This window comes from Hordeum vulgare, chromosome 6H, assembly GCF_904849725.1.
Source record: "Hordeum vulgare subsp. vulgare chromosome 6H, MorexV3_pseudomolecules_assembly, whole genome shotgun sequence".
Lineage (NCBI taxonomy): Eukaryota > Viridiplantae > Streptophyta > Magnoliopsida > Poales > Poaceae > Hordeum > Hordeum vulgare.
This window is the reverse complement of record NC_058523.1, coordinates 404,707,051-404,734,143: the sequence shown is the minus strand read 5'-3', so window position 1 is coordinate 404,734,143 and position 27,093 is coordinate 404,707,051.

The following is a 27,093-nucleotide window of genomic DNA, read 5'->3' as shown; positions in this document are numbered from 1 at the left end:
GAGTCTCTCGTTTTGTCACCACCATATAGCTAGTGGGAAATTTTCATTATATAACTTGGCTTGTATATTCCAATGATAGGCTTCCTCAAAATTGCCTTAGGTCTTCGTGAGCAAGCAAGTTGGATCCACACCCACTAGTTTTCTTTAAGAGCTTTCACATACTCTTAGCTCTAGTGCCTCATTTGTATGGCAATCCCTACTCATTCACATTGATATCTATTGATGAGCATCTCCACAGCTCATTGATATGCCTAGTTAATGTGACCATCTTCTCCTTGTTTGTCTTGCAACCTCCACCACACTCCGTTCCACTTATAGTGCTAAAACCATGGCTCACGCTCATGTATTGCGTGAGAGTTGAAAAGGTTTGAGAAAGTAAAGGTGTGAAAACAATTACTTGGCCAATACCGGGGTTGTGCATGATTTAAATTCATTGTGCAAGGATGATAGAGCATAGCCAGACTATATGATTTTGTAGGGATAACTTTCTTTTGGCCTTGTTATTTTGAAAGTTCATGATTACCTTGCTAGTTTGCTTGAATTATTATTGTCTCCACGTCAATAGAAAACTATTGTTTTGAGTCTAATGGATCTGAACATTCACGTCACATAAGAGGAGTTACAAAGGACATCTATGCTAGGTAGCATGAAAGCATCAAAAATTTATTCTTTATCACTTCCCTACTCGAGGACGAGCAGGAGTTAAGCTTGGGGATGCTTGATACGTCTCGAACATATCAATAATTTTTTATGGTTTCATGATGTTATCTTGTCAACTTTGGATGTTTTATATACCTTTTATATCTTTTTTGGGACTAACTTATTAATTCAGTGCCAAGTACCAGTTCCTGTTTTTTCTGTATTTTTGACTCTTTTCAGATCTGATTTTGGAACGGAGTCCAAACGGAATAAAATCCCCGAAATAATTTTTTCCAGAACAGAAGAAGATCGGGGGACTTGAGGGCCAAGGCAGGAGAGCCACAGGGGGCCCACAAGCCCTGTAGCCCCCACCAGGGGGTCGGCGGCTACCAGGCCTGTGCCCTCCCTGGAGCTCCTCTGCCCTAGCTCTTTCGCCTATATATTCCCTAAAATCCTAGAAAAAATCAGGGCATCCACGAAAACACTTTTCCGCCGCCGCAAGCTTCCGTTTCCGTGAGATCTCATCTGGAGACCCTTCCTGTTACCCTCTCGGAGGGGACTTTGGAGTTGGAGGGCTTCTACATCAACATCATCGCCTCTCCAATGACTCGTCAGGAGTTCACTTCAGACCTATGGTCCGTAGTTAGTAGCTAGATGGCTTCTTCTCTCTCTTGGATCTTCAATACAAAGTTCTCCATGATCTTCATGGAGATCTATCCGATGTAATCCTCTTTGGCAGTGTGTTTGTTGATATCCGATGAATTGTGGATTTGTGATCAGATTATCTATGAATTATATGAGTCTTTGCTGATTTCTTATATGCATGATTTGATATCCTTGTAAGTCTCTCTTAGTCTTGGGTTTTGTTTGGCCAACTAGATCTATGATTCTTGTAATGGGAGAAGTGCTTGGTTTTGGGTTCATACCGTGTGGTGACCTTTCCTAGTGACCGAAGGGGAAGCAAGGCACGCATCATGTTGTTGCCATCAAGGGTAACAAGATGGGCTTTTATCGTAGATATGAGATTGTCCATCTACATCATGTCATCTTGCTTAAGGCGTTACTCTGTTCTCATGAACTTAATACACTAGATGCATGCTGGATAGCGGTCGACGTGTGGGGTAATAGTAGTAGATGCAGAAAGTATCGGTCTACTTGTTTTGGACGTGATGCCTATAGATATAATCATTGCCTTAGATAACGTCATGACTTTGCGCGGTTCTATCAATTGCTCGACAGTAATTCATTCACCCACCGTCTACTTGCTTTCATGAGAGAAGCCACTAGTGAACACTACGGCCCCCGGGTCTATTCACAACTATCGTCTCCACTTTCACTTTTACTTTGCTTTGTTTCCTTTTTTGCTTTCAGTTCTCACTTTGCAAACAATCTATAAGCGATTGACAACCCCTTCATAGCATTGGGTGCAAGCTCTTTGTATTTGTGCAGGTACTTGTGACTTGACGCAATCCTTCACTGGATCAATACCTTGGTTCTCAAAACTGAGGGAAATACTTACCGCCGCTGTGCTACATCACCCTTTCCACTTCGAGGGAACAGCAACGCAAGGCTCCAAGGCCACGGGGGAATCCTTTGCATATTTTCCAAGGAAGTCCCTAAAGGCGTAGCCGTAGCAGAAGGATTTCTGGCGCCTTTGCTGAGGAGTATCAATACAAGAATAGTCTCCCGTCAACACGCTTATTTCTGGCGCCGTTGGAAGGTCTTTTGTTGCAGTAGCAGAAGTATTTCTGGCGCCGTTGCCGGGGAAGGAGAGATGAAGTCAAGACCTATCCAAGTAGGTGTCACAAACTCATCTTTTGCATTTACCTTTTTGCCAGTTGCCTCTCGTTTTCCTCTCCCCCACTTCACATTTGCCGTTTTCATTTGCCTTTATCCTTTGTCGTTTTCATTTGCCTTTTTTCCTTTGCCGTTTTCTTTTGCCTTTTGCCGTTTTTCTTTGCCATTTTTCTTGCTTGCTTGTGTTCTTGTTGGTTTGTTGAAGTCATCATGGCTGAAAACACCAAACTTTGCGACTTCTCGAGTACCAATAATAATGATTTTATTAGTACTCCGATTGCTCCCGCCACTAGTGCGGAATCGTATGAAATCAACGCTCCCTTGCTGAATCTTGTTATGAAAGAGCAATTCTCTGGCCTTCCTAGTGAAGATGCCGCATCCCCATATACTTGCAAACTACGTGAGGCCTGACACTATATTTGCTATCTTTATTCGGACTGCAACCTCAAACAAAAGGTATATGGTTGATATAAGTACTATCATCTTATATCTGAAGATTACAGTAAATCTTGAATATTTCCATCAGGAAATAGAAGATATGACCATGATATGATGTAATGATATTGGCTCTTTATTCGATCCCAACGACGCCATATCAATGACTGAATTTGCTGGATAGCCTTCACATGGAAGTCATATAAATGGATTTTAATGGTTATTTTCACTTATCATTCTGACATAATTGTTTTATCCTAAAGCATTGCAAAAGTATGTACGGCTTGGCAGAATGATTAACCACACTCAAAATCGTGTGGTTGAGATTCATCAGAATCACATTACTTGATTTATCAAGATACTTCCACTTGTGTTACTCAATACCTACAGGTTATATGAAGAGCAATATCATAAATCACATTGCTCAGAAATTACTTATCCTCATGGATTATAGAATGTTGAGGAAATAATTTGCAAACAAAATATTGTGATAATCCAACAGATTATACACAATGGCATGGTCATGTCAATGGCATTGGTATGAGACATCCTCCATATTTGCAAAGCTCAGGGGGAGTAATCTCCCAGACTATAACCTATTAACAATCATCAGATTGCATATATTGTACTCTTTTTCCCTTGATGAGTTTTTCCATAATGGTTTCTCATAAAAGGTTTTTAACGAGATAATATAAACACAAGTGTCTTTATATGCCATATCATATTCTCCTTGTATTTTTCCCACTGGGTTTTAAAGGAGTTTTCAATGGCATGTACGATTGCACTCTTTTCCCTTATGAGTTTTCTCTCAAGTTTCTCATAATGGTTTTTACTGAGGCAATATATTCTCAAAGATCATATGTCATACTTTCTATTGTCCCTACCGAGTTTTTCAAAGGAAGTACTCAAGACATATTAATTGTTCTCTAAACTTATCAATGAGTTTTCTCCTTCAAAGGTTTTCTCATATGAGTTATCAAGAGACAATGATCATCATATGTTGCATCATTTTCTCCTTATTTTTCCCACTGGGTTTGAAGGAGTTTTAGCAACGTATCTACTCTATTCTCCTCATATTTTTCCCACAGGGTTTTTGGGGAAGACTCTCAAGATTATCTGGAAGATTTCTCAAGATGGAAGATCTATATGCAAGAAGCTTTCAACGGTGAAACATTCAAGGAGCAGTGTTGTACAAGGGGGAGTGTTAGAAATTAATTAGTAGATTAATTCAAGGGATGTGTCCAACCCCGAACAGTCGTGTCTCCTCTCTCTCTCTATTGCCAACAGACACCTGTTCTGAAGGGATGCCTCCGAACAGACACCTCTTCTTCGCACCTCTTTCAAATGTATATATATACTTGAGAATCAATAAAAACAGCACTAATCGTCCATTCACTTTTATTCAATCTCGTTTCACTCTAACAGTATTCCCAGCTAGGGGGGAAGAAATGGCAGCAAGATGATGGTCATTCGTTCGTGCGCGGTGCAAGCATGCGCATGCATGCATGCACGTAGACAGGTGTGGGAGCTGCCTAGCTAGTACCCCTCGTCTCGCATACACCTCCTTGTCTCCTTGCCTTTGCTCCTTCTCCACGTACGTACGTATGCCTGGTCTGGGTCGGCACGCACGGCGCTGGTTACCTCCACGACACCGGCCGCCACTTTGGGGTTTCTATTCTTTTCTTGCCGCTGCGGCCGCTGATGCGTGCCCGGCCGGCCGCAGCACGGCTGCCTATGCCAACTCTTTGTGCCTCGCCGTTTCCGGGGCACGCCATACGAGCTCTCCTGGATTTTGCGCGTTAGCCCAGCAGCGGTAGTGGCGCTCATGTGCATGTATGATGCCACTCTGCCCAGCAAATTAAAGTGTCTGCTTCGTGTTCACGGACCAGCCATTTGGTCGATCGTACACATTATAGTACTAGTACGTATTGAACATGTACTGTGCTGCTTGATCGGATCAACGCATGTACGTACATTCACCACGCAGATGATAAACGTAGTAGTAGTACTGTACTTGTGTATGCATGGATCATGCACGTTAATTCGAATTAATTGGAGATCACACACATGCATGCATGATGGGTTTAGTGGCAGAGATGTGTAGTAAGCATTGAGGGAGAAGTGGCCAAGGAGAACAGGGCCTGAAGAAGAGGCTTTTGCCGCAGCTGCAATGATAGGAAAAATCCCCCCTTGTCTGCCGCAGTCCGTGGCTCAATCTGGAAGCATCAATGGGCGTGGTGAGTGCCTGCACCTGCTGCTAGCTGCAATGTGTTTGGTTCGCCAATTATCTATCTGTCTTCGCAGCCCCACTCGCGCAACAAAGTGATATACCTCTACAGTTACGAATTCACGTATAGATAGCAGCATAAACAGTAAGCACTCGCCATGTGATACACCAATCAATGCCTGTTTCCACCGATTCTATTTTCTGCACATTTGGATGGTCGCAATTGCACTGAATTCCGCAGAAACTGCACCATTGCCCTGCGCTATGTTATCTCCGTCCACTGACTGCTGTGAGTAGTCGTACTACTTTGACACTAACCGTTCGTAGACTATTACGGAAATGTGGATTGAAGTATAATTTTTTTGCCAAAGCGAATTGCTGCATAAATAAAAATTTGTGTCAAACCAGTGTTTGCCCTTCACTGAGAAAAAAGTTGCTCCCATTGTTAATTTTTATAAAACGTTTTAGACAGTTCAGACAATGGCCAAGACAGTTCAAAAACCAGCTCTCTAAAACATCTTATAAAAACGAACGGAGAGAGTAACTTTTAACCCAAATACTTAAAAGTGCAGCTGCACTATTTCACATTCCCGAGCGCAAGTGTCGCAACCGTCCGATCTCGTGGACACATCTTCGATTTCACGCGCATGCATTTATTTGGGGCTTTAATTTTTTTAAAATCCGTAACTTTTGACTCTAGCGTCGAATTTTAAATCCATTTTCACCATTGTGTTTCGCGTCATGAGTACTTCAAAACTAGATCCCATATGAATAGATTCCGGTAAAAAAAAATTTGATCAATTTTGGGATGATATTGAGACAACATTAGTGTTAAAAAAGCAATTTCTTATTAGTGTGCGTAGTATGATTGTCTATTAACAAAATATCTTCAAAGTTATCTACCTTGACTACAAGGTTAACTAACTTCACCCTTTAGCAACAACATGGCAGATGTCGTCAGCTATTTTTAAACTGAAATAGTTAATTTATGCGTTGGACGTGCATTAATTCTTGTAAAAAAATCAAAAAGCTAAACAGTGTGTCGGAATTATGATATGTTTTCATCGTTGGGTTCCTCGTGACGACCTCTTCAAAACGAGATCCCATATAAATATGTTTTACAGAATTGTTTTCAAAAGCAACTTCGGTGCTATATGAGGCAACCTTAGTGCTAGATGAGGTAACCTTAGTGCTAAACAGAAGCAACTTTGATTGTAGATGAATTGCATCGTGTGTATATACATGAGTTGTTTGTTGAATGCACTGGAGTTGTGTAAAAATACATTAAAACTTGCTAACATTTTTGTGATACTCGAATGCAATTATGACAACTATTTACGAATAGTAGGCAACTGGTCATCAATGGTAGGCAACTGAACATCAACCGTAGTCAATTGATTATCAGTAATAGGCAACTCAACATCAAAATTGAGTTATTTTACAGTATCCATAGGCAACTGAGCATCTATCATAAGCAATTGGTCATCATTAATAGGTAACTAGGCATCAATGTGTGGCAATTTCATATTATTTGTAGGCACTTAAGCATCATCCGCATCCAATTACTTGTACATAACACTTAATGCGCCTTATGTTTTGTGTGATTTTTTCATTTTTACAAAAATCAACCAAATAGATAGTCCAACTAGGCCAAAAAATAAGTTGCTTTCCTATAACACTAAAGATACCTCAATATCATCTAAAGATGCCAAAAAAAAAGATTGTCGGAACCTATCCATATGGGATCTAGTTTTTAAGAACTCGTCGCGAGAAACCCAATAGTGAAAAGGGATCTAAATTTCGACACTTGAATCAAAAGTTATAACATTTTTTTTTGCAAACCTAAATAAATGCACGTGATATCTTTTTGGTTGTTGTCACGGGCGTGGGGGGCTCCTTTTGAGAGTGCGCCCGCTACAGTGAACAAGTGCACTGGCGCTCGCTAGCCGCATCCAACTTTTAATATATAACTTTGGAGCGCTACCCCACAGCATCCGCTCCCCAGGTCGCTCCTGCGGGCGGCCAGGAAGCGAACCCTAGCCGCTGCCAGTGTCGTCCCGCATGTTTGATCCTCCCCTTCCCGTCGTCGGTGGAGTCGCCAGGTGAAGCCCACGCGGCTCGGCGGTGGGAGGGCCCTCCCGGCTTCTAGATCGGACTTGGATGGCGCGGGCCCTTCGCTCTGATGGGAGTTCGACGTGGCGCTTGTGCATGCTTCTCTGTCGTGGGTGGTCGCGGTCACGGTCGGCACATTGGGGCCGTGCGACAGGGTCTTCTCTCCTCGTCTGGCGGTGGGAGCTCGAGGCGAGGGTGGTTCGATACCCTTCCGGCTGCGTGGCTCGGTGGCTCCAGGCGGGCCAGTGGCCTCTGCAGCGGTGCAGGTTGGCCTTTGGGACTCGCCCCGTGGCTCCTTCGGCTCCTAGTAGCATCTCTCGTGGGTGGCAGTCGTGTTTGCGTCGTCGGCGGGCTTCAGTTCTTCGTCCCGGACGCTCATCTCCGACAAGTCGGGGCGGGCGCGGTCCTCCCCTTCCTGTTGTGTGGGGCTCATTTCCGTGTTGTCTGATGGCGTGCTGACCTTTGATGGACTTTCGGGTGTTGCAGTGGTGGTGCGATGCTAGGTCTGGCCGTTTTTTGCTGGATCGGACTCGACAGCGTCTCTGGCCATCGATGAGGTGTGTGGTGGCTTCTCTTGGTCATGGCATGATGACTTCGTGGGAGGTATGCGGGCCAGCGGTGAAGTGCTTTGCATGTGGGTATGATGTTCGGCGGTGCTCCGGGCGAAAGTTTGCCGGGTCTTACCAGCCGACGGCGTCGTTGTCCATGGACGTCATGATACCTGCTTGGAGGCGTCGTTATGGAGTCCACCCCCTGCACACCCTCGGTTCCAGCTCTTCAGGTGAAAGCCTAAGGCCCAGTCGGGTCGGGCGACGGCGTCGACATCGTCGCTTCCTTCTTTGGGGCGCCATCTTGAAGAGCTTTGGATCACCTTTGGGCGTTCCTTGGGCTAGACGCTCGCGGCATTGCGTTCGGCAGGTGTCCGTCCGGCAATGGTGATATGGCGCGGCTTCTTGTGTGGCAACGATGGCGGCTGCGGGCGGAGTTGGGTTGCTGCTGGACTTTGGTAGTCGGTCTCTTCCGGCGTATTCGAGGGGTTGTTGTGCCTCACTTGTCTTCTTGAAGTTAGAGTAGCAAAGGAGGTGCCTTCGCGGGTACAATGATATGATACGGTGGTCGGTTCCAGTACCGGCTCAATGCAGGTCCAATGCTTTTTCCCGGTAATGGTCATGGATAGAGTAGGAGCTGCATGGTGGTCAGCTTGTGTGGTGTACTGTTTGGCTTTGGCCGGCGGAGGGCTCAGCGTGTGTCTCTTCGACAACGTGTGTGCATTCTAGTGTGGGTTGCCAGGTCATCCTGTGGGCCTTGTTTTTATGGGAGTTCTGTAATGATTTTTGCCCAGTTTCCCATTAATTAACTGGGCAATTCTCTTCGACTTTTTTAATGAATCGGGCCCTAAGGGGCGGCGTTTCAAAAAAAAATGTAACTTTGTCCTTCTAAAAAAAGTTGTCTATATGTTTACATCGTCGCCCATCAGGCGGGTTAGGTGTGTCGAAGGAATAGAGAAGGGAATGAAGGAATTGATGTTTATATAAGAGTACATGATCATATTGAATTATAAGAGTACATGATGTTTATATAAGGGAATGAAGGGAATGAAGGACTTGAGCCTCGTGGACATATATATATATAAGAGTACATGATCATATTGAATTACAAGACAAGTTAGAACAAATTCTAGTCTATCCTATGTTTTCTAAATAGTCACGATGCTCAACACCCCCCTCAGTCACAACAGGAACACACAGACGTTGAGACCGGAGAAGAATCCAAATATCGTAAGCCGACCGACACACCTAATAATCGTAACGGTCAATGCACCACAGAAGTTGTGGCTGGAGTGAAAACCGACGAGATTTCTCAAGCAAGTTTGTAGCCCTTTATGCCGTTGTTGATTTAGTAGAGTGTAGGGTGGTGTAACCGTGGTCGAGGTAGCCATACAAGGGATGCCAAGGTCGATGTCGAGTCGGGATGTCCGTTGTCGAGGTAGTTATCGTGGAGCCACGGGTGCAAGGGGCATCGTGTTAGTCATGGACGCAGTGGGGGGACTGGGAATAAGACAGGGTGGACGAGGCGCCACACTGGGTTTGCCAAGCCCGCAAACACGTTGGGGAAGAAAGCACGCGTAGGTGTTCCCAGCACCGAGCATGCATATACAGAAGAAGTCGATGTGGACGATGTGCCGTACCGGGCTTGCCATGCCCGGGGACACGCCACGGATGAAGGCACGCATCAATGTTGCCTGCACCAGGCATGCGTACATGGGGACCTACACGAGCTGTATGCCATGTCGGAGGGCCAACGGAGGAGGACTCGATGACAGTTGAGAAGCGAGTCGATGTGGGGTAGAAGGTGTCGATGCCGATATGGTTGTCAGAGTAGATGAAATGGTCGGGAAATATGATGAATACGCTCTTGATGAGCTAGTCCTGGACCAAGATGAAGAAGTGGACGGCGAAGTAGGCAGCGGAACCAGAGGCAATCCATGGGGTGCTGCATTAGTCGCATAACCCAACGGGCGACGCAGCGGCAATGCGTGGCTCAACGTGACGGAGGGAAAGTCTTCGGGGGTGGCAGCAGGCGGGTCGATGCAACCAAAGGACAACCTCGACGTGGAGGCATGGACCGTGTGCTGCGGCCCTACAACCCGATGGGGCGATCCACCGGCAGCGCGCATGTTAGTGCAACTGCGGGGATGACCTCGAGGACTCAAATAGATCTTAGATAAAAAAAGCAAAAAGGAAGCACTGATTAAGGCGACCGATGAGAGAGAATAACTCGAATCATGAATGGGGGAAAATACACTCTAGGACAGCCGATCAACACAACAAGGCGGACGCACCCTCGGTATGGGCGGCGCGGCCGCCGATGGCGATCATGGAGATATGCCGCAGGGGCGTTGCGGTACGGTGCGAAAGTGGCGACGATGACTATGATTTTGAATCGGGGTTAGGCTGATACACCATGTAAAAGGAATAGAGAAGGAATTGATGAAACTGATCTTTATTGCTTGAGTCTCGTGTGCATATAGATAAAAATACATGATCATTTTGAATAAAAGACACACTAAAATAAATCCTAGTTTAATCTATGTTTTGAAAATAATTACGATATTCAATTGGGTGGTCAATGCAAATAGAGGGTTGGTAGAGATACGGGTTCAGAACAAGTAACCTACTCCCTCCGTTCCTAAATATAAGTCTTTTAAAAGATTTCACTAGATGACTACATACAAAACAAAATGAATGAATCTATACTCTAAAGTATGTCTATATACATCCGTATGTAGTCATCTATTAGAATCCCTAGAAAGAGTTATATTTAGGAACGGAGGGAGTACATATATACCAACAAAGAAATTAGGTGATGGTTCGTGAATGGACTAGGCGCATATACGTGTGCGTTTCAGAAGACAGAAAACGAGTGGCCTTTTGTGCAATGAAAAGGATATCTAACGAGCAATCACAGGGAACAAAAGGTACAATCAGTGCTATCCTGTACGCGGAACAATCGCTGCAATAATGCCTTCCCCACCTGAAAAAGCTCTGCTGATCGACCAAAGATTCAAAGTGGCCGCAAGTTTCTCGTTGAATCAACGCTGAAGTCTGCAAATAGGAAAGCTGAAATACAAAATAATTAAGTGATGATTCGCGTGGGTTAATGAAAGATTAATTAGGCCATGTTTGGAACCATAATAGATTATAATAATCTGGATTACGAAGATAGATTATATAATCTGGCTTATAAAAATAATCTAGGTGGGTGTGTTTGGAGGCGAGATTATATAAACTGTAATTCAAGTTCTACACTGCATAATGACCTATTTGTCCTTTGTTTTTTTAAAAGAGAAGGGTGGCGGTGGTAGAAATGTAATTATCTCCAACTTTACAAGGGCAGTGAGTCAATAGCAATCCATAATCTGATTTTAGCTGAGGTAGAGTAGATTGTGAGTTTTTTAATAATCTGTTAATTTAGTTTTTATAATCTACACCATAATCTATCCTGTTTGGAGACAAAATGGATTATAAAAACTGAATTATATAATTTGACTGGTTTCAAAGAGGGCCTTGGTTGCATGTAACAATCGAATGCGTTAGCCAAAGCATGTTGGCAACACCGCGATTAAAGGAGAAGTTACGGACAACCCTTCTCCTATAATCAAACGTCCTACCTCTGAATTTTCAGGTGGGCCCGTGCACCCAATACTAACCAATGAAAAACTGCCTTATCGCCTCGTAACGTCCTCCCTGCGTAATTACGTGTAGGGAGGCATCCATTTATCAGGTAACCAAAAAACGATTTATGAGATACTTTTTATATGAACCGTCTAACCTTCATCCAACCGTCCAAAATAGATCTAGCATTGTTCATCTTCAACCTTCTTGCCTTCCTCCTCCTCCTTATGATCCCCCAGCCTACCCCGCCCCATCTGCCGGTCTTCACCCCTTGCAGCCAACGGGCACTAGCGCCCGCCGTCTCGCCTTGCCGTCTCGTCCTTCCCTCGACCTCTCTCCCACCGCCATTGCTGGTTGTCGCCCCGACTACCCCTCTTAGCCCCAACACACCAATTGAGAACTCCCGCGATCTTGTGTGTTAGAAGGGAGAGATGGATTGGTGAAATAGTTGTTGTATTGCTTCAGCCTCATGGGCATATATATAGGAGTACAACGATTATTTTGGAGTACAATACAAGGTAGGAGAAATCCTAGTCTATCTCATATTTCCTAACTAGTCAATATACTCAACATTCCCCCACAGTCACAACGGTAGCGACACAGACGGTGAGACTGGAAAAGAATCAGAAGGTAAGCCGACGGTGATCCCCTATATTTGTAATGGTCGATGCCCTAACGGCGGCATGCGGGGAGGAAGCGGTGGGTGGCGACTAGGTCTACGAACTTGCGGCAGATACCATGTTAGAAGGGAGTGATGGATTGATGGAATAGTTGTTTTATTGCTTGATCCTCATGTGCATATATAAGAATACAATGATCAACTGTACAAGACAAGGTAGGACAAATCCTAGTCAATCTCATATTTCCTAACTAGACAATATACTCAACACTCCACCCACCTACCTCTATGATAGCTAATGAGGCCATTACTTAATCATAAAGGGTTCCCATGGAAACATGTCCCACAAATCCATTTCCCACTAGAACATTATTAAATGAGTTCAGCCCAAGCTTTACAAATGCAGGAGCAACCAGGAATTATTAAAGGAATTCAGCCCCAGCTAAAAAAATAAACAATTAAAACAACAGGAGAGACTCCTACTACTGTTTCATTAAGAAAAGGGACTACGACTTTTTACATCTCCATGACTCGGTCTATTACATACCCATGATTCTAACTTTACAACACAAGGTTAGGACAAGACCCAAGACCTGTTGGAATTATGCCCTAGAGGCAATAGTAAATATAGTTATTATTATAATTCCTGGATCAAGATAATCATTTATTATCCATGCTATAATTATATTGAATGAAGACCCATTTACATGTGTGGATAAATAGACAAAACACTGTCCCTAGCAAGCCTCTAGTTGGCTAGCCAGTTGATCAAAGATAGTCAGTGTCTTCTGATTACGAACAAGGTGTTGTTGCTTGATAACTGGATCACGTCATTAGGAGAATCACGTGATGGACTAGACCCAAACTAATAGGCGTAGCATGTTGATCGTGTCATTTTGTTGCTACTGTTTTCTACGTGTCAAGTATTTGTTCCTATGACCATCAGATCATATAACTCACTGACACCGGAGGAATACTTTGTGTGTATCAAACGTCGCAACGTAACTGGGTGACTATAAAGATGCTCTACAGGTATCTCCGAAGGTGTTAGTTGAGTTAGTATGGATCAAGACTGGGATTTGTCACTCCGTGTGACGGAGAGGTATCTCGGGGCCCACTCGGTAATACAACATCACACACAAGCCTTGCAAGCAATATAACTTAGTGTAAGTTGCGGGATCTTGTATTACGGAACGAGTAAAGAGACTTGCCGGTAAACGAGATTGAAATAGGTATGCGGATACTGACGACCGAATCTCGGGCAAGTAACATACCGAAGGACAAAGGGAATGACATACGGGATTATATGAATCCTTGGCACTGAGGTTCAAACGATAAGATCTTTGTAGAATATGTAAGATCCAATATGGGCATCCAGGTCCCACTATTGGATATTGATCGAGGAGTCTCTCGGGTCATGTCTACATAGTTCTCGAACCCGCAGGGTCTGCACACTTAAGGTTCGACGTTGTTTTATGCGTATTTGAGTTATATGGTTGGTTACCGAATGTTGTTCGGAGTCCCGGATGAGATCACGGACGTCACGAGGGTTTCCGGAATGGTCCGGAAACGAATATTGATATATAGGATGACCTCATTTGATTACCGGAAGGTTTTCGGAGTTACCAGGAATGTACCGGAAATGACGAATGGGTTCCGGGAGTTCACCGGGGGGGGGGGGGGCAACCCACCCCGGGGAAGCCCATAGGCCTTGAGGGTGGCGCACCAGCCCTTAGTGGGCTGGTGGGACAGCCCAAAAGGGCCCTATGCGCATTGGAAGAAAAATCAAAGAGAAAAAAAAGGAGGAGGTGGGAAGGGAAGGAAGGACTCCCACCCACCAAACCAAGTCCAACTCGGTTTGGAGGGGGAGACCTTCCCCCCTTGGCTCGGCTGACCCCCCTGAGGCTCCTTGAGCCCCAAGGCAAGGCCCCCCCTCTCCCACCTATATATACGGAGGTTTTAGGGCTGATTTGAAACGACTTTTCCACGGCAGCCCGACCACATACCTCCACGGTTTTTCCTCTAGATCGCGTTTCTGCGGAGCTCGGGCGGAGCCCTGCTGAGACGAGATCATCACCAACCTCCAGAGTGCCGTTACGCTGCCGGAGAACTCTTCTACCTCTCCGTCTCTCTTGCTGGATCAAGAAGGCCGAGATCATCGTCGAGCTGTACGTGTGTTGAACGCGGAGGTGCCGTCCGTTCGGCACTAGATCGTGGGACTGATCGCGGGATAGTTCGCGGGGCGGATCGAGGGACGTGAGGACGTTCCACTACATCAACCGCGTTCACTAACGCTTCTGCTGTACGGTCTACAAGGGTACGTAGATCACTCATCCCCTCTCGTAGATGGACATCACCATGATAGGTCTTCGTTTCATGCGTAGATGTCTCCTCGAGTAGAACACAAAAGTTTTTGTGGGCGGTGATGTGCGTTTTGCTGCCCTCCTTAGTCTTTTCTTGATTCCGCGGTATTGTTGGATTGAAGCGGCTTGGACCGACATTACTCGTACGCTTACGAGAGACTGGTTTCATCCCTACGAGTAACCCCGTTGCTCAAAGATGACTGGCAAGTGTCGGTTTCTCCAACTTTAGTTGAATCGGATTTGACCTAGGAGGTCCTTGGATGAGGTTAAATAGCAACTCATATATCTCCGTTGTGGTGTTTGCGTAAGTAAGATGCGATCCTACTAGATACCCATGGTCACCACGTAAAACATGCAACAACAAAATTAGAGGACGTCTAACTTGTTTTTGCAGGGTATGCTTGTGATGTGATATGGCCAACAATGTGATGTGATATATTGGATGTATGAGATGATCATGTTGTAATAGATAATATCGACTTGCACGTCGATGGTATGGCAACCGGCAGGAGCCATAGGGTTGTCTTTATACTAATGTTTGTGCTTGCAGATGCGTTTACTATTTTGCTAGGATGTAGCTTTAGTAGTAATAGCATGAGTAGCACGACAACCCCGATGGCGACACGTTGATGGAGATCATGGTGTGGCGCCGGTGACAAGAAGATCGTGCCGGTGCTTTGTTGATGGAGATCAAGAAGCACGTGATGATGGCCATATCATGTCACTTATGAATTGCATGTGATGTTAATCCTTTTATGCACCTTATTTTGCTTAGAACGACGGTAGCATTATGAAGTGATCTCTCACTAAATTTTCAAGACGAAATTGTGTTCTCCCCGACTATTTACCGTTGCTACAGTTCGTCGTTTCGAGAAACCACGTGATGATCGGGTGTGATAGACTCGACGTTGACATACAACGGGTGCAAAACAGTTGCGCACGCGGAACACTCGGGTTAAGCTTGACGAGCCTAGCTTGTGCAGACATGGCCTCGGAACACATGAGACCGAAAGGTCGATCATGAATCATATAGATGATATGATTAGCATAGGGATGCTTACCATTGAAACTATACTCAACTCACGTGATGATCGGACTTGAGCTAGTGTAAGTGGATCATGAACCACTCAAATGACTAGAGAGATGTACTTTTTGAGTGGGAGTTTAGCGAATAATTTGATTAAGTTAAACTCTAATTATCCTGAACATAGTCTAAGTCCACTTTGTATATATTTGTGTTGTAGATCATGGCTCACGCGACAGTCACCCTGAATTTTAATACGTTCCTAGAGAAAGCTAAGTTGAAAGATGATGGAAGCAACTTTGTAGACTGGGCTCGTAATCTTAAGCTAATCTTAAAATATGGGAAGAAGGATTATGTCCTTAATGCTGCGCTAGGAGATGAACCACCCGCTACGGCTGATCAGGATGTTAAGAACGCTTGGTTAGCACGTAAGGAGGACTACTCAGTAGTTCAATGTGCAGTCTTGTATGGCTTAGAACCGGGACTTCAACGTCGCTTTGAGCGTCATGGAGCATTTGAGATGTTCCAGGAGTTGAAGTTTATCTTTCAGAAGAACGCCCGGATCGAGAGGTATGAGACCTCCGATAAATTCTATGCTTGCAAGATGGAGGAGAACTCGTCTGTCAGTGAACATGTGCTCAAAATGTCTGGGTTCTCAAACCGTCTAGCTGAGCTGGGGATTGAACTCCCGCAAGAGGCTATCACTGACAAAATCCTTCAATCACTGCCGCCAAGCTATAAAGGCTGTGTGTTGAACTACAACATGCAAGGGATGAACAAGTCACCCGGCGAGTTGTTTGCGATGCTGAAAGTCGCAGAGTCTGAGCTCCGTAAAGAGCATCAAGTGTTGATAGTGAATAAGACCACTAGTTTCAAGAGAAACGGCAAAGGCAAGAAGGGAAATTCAAAGAAGAGCGGCAAGCCTGTTGCCAATCTGACGAAGAAACCCAAAGCCGGACCTAAGCATGAAACAGAGTGTTACTATTGCAAGGGTATGGGTCACTGGAAGCGCAATTGCCCCAAGTATCTGGCAGATAAGAAGGCGGCCAAAGAAAAATCAGGTATATTTGATATACAAGTTATTGATGTGTACTTAACCGGCTCTCGTAGTAGTGCCTGGGTATTCGATACCGGTTCTGTTGCTCATATTTGCAACTCGAAACAGGAACTGCGGAATAGACGAAGGCTGGCGAAAGATGAAGTGACGATGCGCGTAGGAAATGGTTCCAAGGTTGATGCAATCGCCGTCGGCACAGTTTCACTTCAATTACCATCAGGATTAGTTATGAACTTGAATCATCGTTATTTAGTGCCTGCGTTGAGCATGAACATTATATCTGGATCTTGTTTATTGCGAGACGGTTACTCTTTTAAGTCAGAAAATAATGGTTGTTCTATTTCTATGAGTAACATCTTTTATGGTCATGCACCCAATGTGAGAGGATTGTTCATATTGAATCTTGATAGCGATACACACATACATAACATTGAGACCAAAAGAGTTAGAGTTAACAATGATAGCGCCATATTTTTGTGGCACTGCCGCTTAGGTCATATTGGTGTAAAGCGCATGAAGAAACTCCATGCCTATGGACTTTTGGAGTCACTTGACTTTGATTCACATGACATGTGCGAACCATGCCTCATGGGCAAGATGACTAAAACTCCATTCTCCGGAACAATGGAGCGTGCAAGTGACTTGTTGGAAATCATACATACCGATGTGTGTGGTCCGATGAGCGTAGAGGCACGCGGCGGATATCGTTATTTTCTCACCTTCACTAACGATTTGAGTAGATATGGTTATGTCTACTTAATGAAGCACAAGTCTGAAACATTTGAAAAGTTCAAGCAATTTCAGAGTGAAGTTGAAAATCATCGTAACAAGAAGATCAAGTTCCTACGGTCTCATCGTGGGGGTGAATATCTGAGTTTCGAATTTGGTGCTCACTTAAGACAATGTGGAATTGTTTCACAGTTGACACCGCCTGGAACACCACAGCGTAATGGTGTGCCCGAACGTCGTAATCGTACTTTATTAGAAATGGTGCGATCTATGATGTCTCTTACCGATTTGCCATTATCGTTTTGGGGTTATGCATTAGAAACAGCTGCATTCACTTTAAATAGGGCACCATCAAAATTCGTTGAGACGACACCATACGAACTGTGGTATGGCAAAAGGCCAAAGTTGTCGTTTCTTAAAGTTTGGGGATGTGATGCTTATGTCAAAAAGCTTCAGCCTGAAAAGCTGGAACCCAAAGCAGAAAGGTGCATCTTCATAGGTTACCCAAAAGAGACAGTTGGGTACACCTTCTATCTCAAATCCGAGGGCAAAGTGTTTGTTGCTAAAAACGGAGCTTTTCTCGAGAAGGAGTTTCTCTCGAGAGAATTGAGTGGGAGGAAGATAGAACTTGACGAGGTTGTCGAACCTCTCATCCCTCTAGATGGTGGCGCAGGGAAGGGGAAACCTCTGTCGTTGCGACGCCGGTTGAGGAGGAAGTTAATGATGATGATCATGAAACTCCGGTTCAAGTTTCTGTGGAACCACGCAGGTCGACGAGACCACGTGCTGCTCCAGAGTGGTACGGTAATCTCGTCTTATCAATCATGTTGTTGGACAACAATGAACCTGCAAATTATGAAGAAGCAATGGTGGGCCCAGATTCCAACAAATGGCTAGAAGCCATGAAGTCCGAGATAGGATCCATGTATGAGAACAATGTGTGGACTTTGGAGGTACTACCTGAAGGCCGCAAGGCTATTCAGAACAAATGGATCTTTAAGAGGAAGACGGGCGCTGACGGCAATGTGACCGTTTATAAAGCTCGACTTGTGGCAAAGGGTTTTTCACAAGTTCAAGGAGTTGACTACGATGAGACATTCTCACCCGTAGCGATGCTTAAATCCGTCAGAATCATGTTAGCAACAGCTGCATTTTTCGATTATGAAATCTGGCAGATGGATGTCAAAACGGCGTTCCTTAACGGTTTCCTTAAGGAAGAATTGTATATGATGCAACCCGAAGGTTTTGTCGATCCTAAGAATGCTAACAAGGTGTGCAAGCTCCAGCGATCCATTTATGGACTGGTGCAAGCATCTCGGAGTTGGAACAAACGCTTTGATGAGGTGATCAAAGCATTTGGGTTTATACAAGTCGTTGGAGAATCTTGTATTTACAAGAAAGTGAGTGGGAGCTCTGTGGCGTTTCTAATATTATATGTGGATGACATATTGCTGATTGGAAACAACGTAGAGTTTTCGGAGAGCATAAAGGATTACTTGAATAAAAGTTTCTCTATGAAGGACCTAGGAGAAGCTGCTTACAATCTAGGCATTAAGATCTATAGAGATAGATCAAAACGCCTGATAGGACTTTCACAAAGCACATACCTTGATAATGTTTTGAAGAGGTTCAAAATGGAACAGTCCAAGAAAGGGTTCTTGCCAGTTTTACAAGGTACGAGATTGAGTAAGACTCAGTGCCCAGCAACTGATGAAGATAGAGAGCATATGCGCTCCGTCCCCTATGCTTCAGCCATAGGTTCTATCATGTATGCAATGTTGTGCACTAGACCGGATGTTAGCCTGGCCATAACTATGGCAGGTAGGTTCCAGAGTAATCCAGGAGTGGATCACTGGACGGCGGTCAAGAATATCCTGAAGTACCTAAAAGTGACTAAGGAGATGTTTCTCGTATATGGAGGTGACGAAGAGCTCGCCGTAAAAGGTTACGTCGATGCAAGCTTTAACACAGATCCGGACGACTCTAAGTCGCAAACCGGATACGTATTTATTCTTAATGGGGGTGCGGTAAGCTGGTGCAGTTCCAAGCAAAGCGTTGTAGCAGATTCTACATGTGAAGCGAAGTACATGGCTGCCTCAGAGGCGGCTAAGGAGGGCGTCTGGATGAAGAAATTCATGACGGATCTTGGAGTGGTGCCAAGCGCACTGAATCCAATAACCTTGTTCTATGACAACACGGGTGCCATTGCCTTAGCAAAGGAACCACGGTTTCACAAGAAGTCCAGACACATCAAACGACGCTTCAACCTCATCCGCGACTACGTCGAAGGGGAGGACGTGAATATATGCAAAGTGCACACGGATCTGAATGTAGCAGACCCGCTGACTAAACCTCTTCCACGGGCTAAGCATGATCAACACCAGAACTGTATGGGTGTTAGATTTATTACAATGCAATTCGCATGATGATGTGAGGACTAGATTATTGACTCTAGTGCAAGTGGGAGACTGTTGGAATTATGCCCTAGCGGCAATAGTAAATATAGTTATTATTATAATTCCTGTATCAAGATAATCGTTTATTATCCATGCTATAATTGTATTGAATGAAGACTCATTTACATGTGTGGATACATAGACAAAACACTGTCCCTAGCAAGCCTCTAGTTGGCTAGCCAGTTGATCAAAGATAGTCAGTGTCTTCTAACTATGAACAAGGTGTTGTTGCTTGATAACTGGATCACGTCATTAGGAGAATCACGTGATGGACTAGACCCAAACTAATAGACGTAGCATGTTGATCGTGTCATTTTGTTGCTACTGTTTTCTGCGTGTCAAGTATTTGTTCCTATGACCATGAGATCATATAACTCACTGACACCGGAGGAATACTTTGTGTGTATCAAACGTGGCAACGTAACTGGGTGACTATAAAGATGCTCTACAGGTATCTCCGAAGGTGTTAGTTGAGTTAGTATGGATCAAGACTAGGATTTGTCACTCCGTGTGACGGAGAGGTATCTCGGGGCCCACTCGGTAATACAACATCACACACAAGCCTTGCAAGCAATGTAACTTAGTGTAAGTTGTGGGATCTTGTATTACGGAACGAGTAAAGAGACTTGCCGGTAAACGAGATTGAAATAGGTATGCGGATACTGACGATCGAATCTCGGGCAAGTAACATACCGAAGGACAAAGGGAATGACATACGGGATTATATGAATCCTTGGCACTGAGGTTCAAACGATAAGATCTTCATAGAATATGTAGGATCCAATATGGGCATCCAGGTCCCGCTATTGGATATTGACCGAGGAGTCTCTCGGGTTATGTCTACATAGTTCTCGAACCCGCAGGGTCTGCACACTTAAGGTTCGACATTGTTTTATGCGTATTTCAGTTATATGGTTGGTTACCGAATGTTGTTCGGAGTGCCGGATGAGATCACGGACGTCACGAGGGTTTCCGGAATGGTCCGGAAACGAAGATTGATATATAGGATGACCTCATTTGATTACCGGAAGGTTTTCGGAGTTACCGGGAATGTACCGGGAATGACGAATGGGTTCCGGGAGTTCACCGGGGGGGGGGGGGCAACCCACCCCGGGGAAGCCCATAGGCCTTGAGGGTGGCGCACCAGCCCTTAGTGGGCTGGTGGGACAGCCCAAAAGGGCCCTATGCGCATTGGAAGAAAAATCAAAGAGAAAGAAAAAAAAGGGAGGAGGTGGGAAGGGAAGGAATGACTCCCACCCACCAAACCAAGTCCAACTCGGTTTGGGGGAGGGGGAGACCTTCCCCCCTTGGCTCGACCGACCCCCTTGGGGCTCCTTGAGCCCAAAGGCAAGGCCCCGCCTCTCTCACCTATATATATGGAGGTTTTAGGGCTGATTTGAGACGACTTTTCCACGGCAGCCCGACCACATACCTCCACGGTTTTTCCTCTAGATCACGTTTCTGCGGAGCTCGGGCGGAGCCCTCCTGAGACGAGATCATCACCAACCTCCGGAGCGCTGTTACGCTGCCGGAGAATTCTTCTACCTCTTCGTCTCTCTTGCTGGATCAAGAAGGCCGAGATCATCGTCGAGCTGTAGGTGTGCTGAACGCGGAGGTGCCGTCCGTTCGGCACTAGATCATGGGACTGATCGCGGGATAGTTCGCGGGGCGGATCGAGGGACGTGAGGACGTTCCACTACATCAACCGCGTTCACTAACGCTTCTGCTGTACGGTCTACAAGGGTACGTAGATCACTCATCCCCTCTCGTAGATGGACATCACCATGATAGGCCTTCGTGCGCGTAGGAATTTTTTTTTCCCATGCGACGTTCCCCAACAAGACCACCCTAAAGTGATAGGTTGCCAATTAGAATCTTCAAGAAGGAAGACTTATTAGAAGTTAATCTATATCTAATAGTTTCAAGATCTCCTTTTAGCATTCTAAGCCACTTCGTCTCGGATGGTTGGTCACCATCAAAGTAGACTCTATTCCTTTGCTTCGAGATATTCCACATCGTTAAAATAATAATTTCTTTAAACAACGAACAATTCCATGCTCTTTGTGCTTGCCCATACCGTTCCTGCATGTCGAGCGTGGCTACCCAATTAATTTGAATTACCTCCCAACATCTCTAGACAAAAGTGCACTCATAGAATAAGTGCCCATTGGTTTCCAAATCTCTTGTTGTGCACATCACTCATGGAGTTGTCTTCCCCTATCATAAAATGCCTTCGTAGCAGCATGTCTTTGGGGTTCAAACGGTCTGTCAACATTAGCCAAGCAAATACTTTATGTGTCATGATGCATTTGGATTTCCATATTGCAGTTATGTGTTGTGGAGCATGTATGTTTCTGAACATGAATTTGTTAAACTTGTCCGGCTTGTAATCTGTCTCACCCCGGCACAAAATACATTCGTCAGTGGTCATGGTATCAAGATATATCATGTTTACGGTTTGCATCATGTCAGCTAGTTCCAGGCAGGCCTCTAGAGATAAAGGCAGGTGGAAATATACCGTAGGGTCAAGATTATCCTGAAAAAGCGCCAGCGATATATCTTCATTTGCACGAAAGAGAATAGGTGTACATGAGAGTCCATTAGAGGTTGATTTCCCATCCAAACATCCTTCTAGAGAAGAATTGTGTCCCCCGCCGCTGGTATACTGGTTGTAATTCCTCTATAGATGCTCATTAAGGAGAAAACATATTTCCACCAAAACGAAACACAACTCTGTAGAGCCTGTGGCGGTGTATTGTCATAGTGAGCATTCCAAACCAACATGACCCATGGTATATCACTACTGGAATCAGGGAATTTGTCATCAACCAGTTCTTTGCCGTCTGCTCGCTGATGGCAAAAAGCCTCTTTGCCGTTAGAATCCAGAAAACAGACGACAAAGATATGGCTGATGGCAAAGAGCCTGTTTGCCATCAGCCACATCTTTGCCGTCCGCCAACAGACGACAGAGAAGGTGGAGGCACACGACAAAGAGCTGGCTATTGGCAAAAAACATATTTGCCATCAACCTTCTCTTTGCCGTGTGCCAACAGACGACACCGAAGCTGAAGGCAGACGGCAAAGGGGACGACCGACGCCAACCGTAACGGCCTGAGCCAACCCCACCCCACCCATCCCACCCCTTTGCCGTCTGCCTCCTAACCTTTGTCGTCCGCTTCAGATGGCAAAGGGGACGCCCCCATAACGGTCATCAGCACACCCGCTCCCTACTCTCTCTCCCACTCTCTCCACCCCACGCGCACCCTCTCTCTCTCGCCCGTGCCCACCCAGCGCCGCTGCCGCACCACCGTAGCCGCTCCCCCCGCCCCGGCCACCCACTCCACCTCTCGTCGGCCCATCTCCCTGCGCTGCTCCCCACTCCACCCCTCACCGGCCCTACTCCCTGTGCCACTCCCCCACCCCACCTACCCCACCCCACCCCACCCCCTCCTCCCCCACGCCGGCGTCCCTGCCATTCCCGACGCCCCTACCACCCCCTGGTGCCCCTACCGCTGCCCGGTGCCCCCACCTCCTCCCAGTGCCCGTGCCGCCGCCCCCTGGTGCCCCTGCCGCAACCTCCTCCGGCCGCAAAGGTATTTTTTTTGTTTTTTTGTTATTTCCCTTTTTACATGTTGTAGGTTTTGCTCATGTTGTTAGAGTCAATGAGTGTTCAGGCAACGAGAGACCATGTTACTAGTACAAGAATATACCGTCAGGCGTTTCTTTCTCTAGCCCGGTTTTAGAAAAAGAGGTCCAGGGTTCTTTCGAGTATTCATAGACTATTTTGGAGTATTCACAATACATAAACCTTGTTTGGTTGTTGCCACATAACGCTATAAATTTTTCTGTTTAGCTATTGCATTTAAGCACTCAGCAGCTCTGGTTTTAAAAAAGTGGTTTGTGGTTCTTTTTTTATGCGGAGAAAAAAAATGCAATTTTCCCAATACCACAGTATTAAAAGCACAGTTGTTAGGGGCAACCAAACACCTCATATTGTAAACAAAACTATGATAATCTCACAAACTTTAGTATTCTCAAAATACTTGGAAAATACTTTGCTATCAAACTGCGGCATTTTTTTGTCCATATTTAAACCGAATCTTTCAAGTCCACTTTTTGTGTTGAAAACACTTCGAAGAAGAAGAGAAGAAGAAAATAAGAAGAGGAGAAGGAATGAATAAGAAGAAGAAGAAGGAGGAGGAGGAGAAGAAGGAGAAGAAGGGGAAGGAGGAGGAGGAGAAGAAAAGAAGGAGGAGGAGGAGAAGAAGAAGAAGAAGAAGAATAATAATAAGAAGAAGAAGAGGAAGAAGAAGAAGAAGAAGAAGAAGAATAAGAAGAAGAAGAAGAAAAGGAAGAAGAAAGAAAAAAAGAAGAGGAAGAAGAATAAAACGACACCCTGACACCCCGACACGACGCCCCGACACCCCGACATGATGCCTCGAAACCTCGACACAACGCCCCGATATGACATCCCGACGACAACCCAGCACAAAACTCCGCACAGCTGTTAATACGCCGCCCCCGACGCCACTGACCCCCAGCCCCCGACCCCGACACCTCTTCGGCCTCTTGTTGACCGAAAAGGTGATCTTCGGCCTTCTAGAAGCCGCCGACCGCGGACCTCACCAGGAGAATGCTCGGAGAGGATAGGAGAGGCAGAGAAGAGAGGTTTCTGAAACCGTAAGAGTTGGCGTGCTGACCCTTCGACCGTGCATCGCCATACCTGAGGAAGCCAGGGACGAGAGAGTTTGGGGGTTCCTCGACGTCGATGGAACCCTAGATGACATCTATATAGGTCATATGTTTGTGTTAGGTCATATATTTTTCGATTTTATTAATGAACACAAAATATTTGTGTTGATCGAATGGATTTACATGTGCGGTTGTATCATGTGTTGTTCGAAGACCTCGCCGTGTGTTCGACGAGCTCTGCCCCTGCGTTCGTGGGTGAGTACAAATGACATCTCCTCCTCGCCCCTTAATTTGCTCTGGGTTGGACTGTACATGTAACATCCTACATATAGGTACATTAAATTATCAGTATGCGTGACCAGTATGCGTCTCCCGTTCAAAAGGGTTAGAGTTATAAATATACATGCATTTGCATATATTTACGACCGTGATTCTTCCGAATTGTCCAATGTTATCCATGGATAGCCCGAGTATGTGTAGATTGGGTTCGTTTTCCCATGTGCTTTGTTCCGGATCGGATACAGAATTTTGTCAGTGCCTCCCTGTTGTTCTCCGGATACACATCCTCTCTATTTATTGCCGATACGTGTATCAGGAGAACAACGGGCAGGTGCTGCCGAAATTTTGTGTTGGATCCGGAGAAGAGTATGGGAAAATAAACCCAATCTACACATACTCTGGTGGGATTAGGACCTATCTTTACCTATTAGCGTGTAGGTTGCATGGACGTAATAAAACTGGCGAACTTGATTAACTGATGAACATATATGTTGAATTATATATATATATATATATATATATATATATATTTCTTGTGTGTTTAGTAGTTAGGCAAGATGAGTGATCGTGCATGGATGTACACCGGTCACCCTAGTCAGAAACAGATGACGAAAGAATGGTTTCTAAAAACCAAGGACTTTGTGAAAGATGCATTTGAAAATGGCCAGGAAACAAACTGGTGCCCCTGGCCACACTGCGACAACTATGAAAAGAGGACAAAGGCTGTATGATTAAACACCTGCATAGGAGGGGTTTTAAGCCTAATTATATGGTGTGCACATTTCATGGTGAGTGTATACAATGCACCAGAGCTGAGGTGGTTCACCGTCGCACCGACGAGCATGGTACCGAGATCGAAGACATGGCGCAAGACTTTGATGATGCTCGAGATTCGGACGAAGAGATGGAGGAATCTGCAAAGGCCTTCTATGAAATGTTGGAGTCTCCAAAACATCCTCTCCACAAGCACACTGAGCTTTGTCAGCTGGATGCCATTGTACAAGTAATGGCTCTGAAGGCTTAGTTCAACTTGGGAAGAGAATGTTACGACGCGATGATGACACTATTTGGACACTTTCTACCCAAAGGCCTTGTCATGCCTGCAAACCTGTACCAGTTGGACAAAATAGTTCGTGTACTTAAGATGCCCTATGAGAAGATAGCTGCGTGTCAGAAAGGATGTGTCTCATTTAGGAAGGAGTATGCACACTTGGACTATTGTCCCAATTGCGAGTCTTGCAGGTATCTTGTGGTAGACAACGGTATGGGTGAGAAGAGGCAGACCAAAATCGCAGTTAGTGTTCTTCGGTATATGTCAATCATATCAATGATTCAACATCTTTTCATGGTCGAAGAGATAGCCAGACATCTGACATAGCACAACTTGGGCAAAAGAACCAAACTAGATGTGTATGGGAACAAGATGGCGATACACACATCAAATGGGGAAGCGTGGAAACATTTCGATGGAGTACATCTGGATAAAGCGGCAGCTCCACGGAATCCTTGAGTGTGCATCACCACAGATGGGTTCAATCCCTTCGGCATGACGGCAACCCAATACAATAGTTGGCATGTATTTGTCATTACACTCAATCTCCCCCTGGTCAGATTATGCAAAGAAAGAACATATTCCCGACGTTGATAATTCCAGGGCCCAACTATCCTGGGAAGAAAATGAATTTGTACATGCAACCGCTTAAGGATGAATTGCAAGAAGCTTGGGATTATGGGGTCAAGACATACGATGCCACCTTAGAAGAAAACTTCAAAGTGCATGTGTAGTACATATACTCGATGCATGACTTGCCGGCGTATGTGCTATTCTCTGGATGATGTGTGCATGGAAGGTTCTTGTGCCCCTTGTGCAAGGGAGCTCCTCAGTTTCATTGGTTGCAGGCGGGTGGGAAGTATTCTTGCTTTGACTTGCATAGACAGTTCCTGGATCATCAACATCAGTTCAGAAAAGACAAGAAGAACTTTACCAAAGGCAAAGTTGTCAAAATCTTGGCACCACCTGCATTGACAGACCAACAGATCCTGGATCAGTTAGACACCCTCAAGCCTGATCCAAAGCGTACAGGGTATTTTAAGGGGTATAATTCAGAACACGCCTGGACTCACAAGCCATACTTTTGGGATCTTCCTTACTTCAAAGACCTCCTTCTTCCACACAACATCGACATGATGCACAGTGAAAAGAATATCGGAGAGGCCATTTTTAGTACATTGTTCGGCATAGATGGGAAGACAAAGGATAGCCCTAAGGCTAGAGTCGATCAAGAGACACTATGTCATAGACCGTTACAAAACATGCGAGAAGGCAACGGAAAGCAGAAGTGGTTGAAGCCAAAGGCCTGGTTCAATCTTGGAAGGCCAGCTATGAGGGAAATTATCTTGTGGGTCAAAATGCACTTGATGTTCGCCGATGGGTATGCATAAAATATAAAGATGTGAGCGAGTCTTGAAAAAATAAAAATATTTGGTCT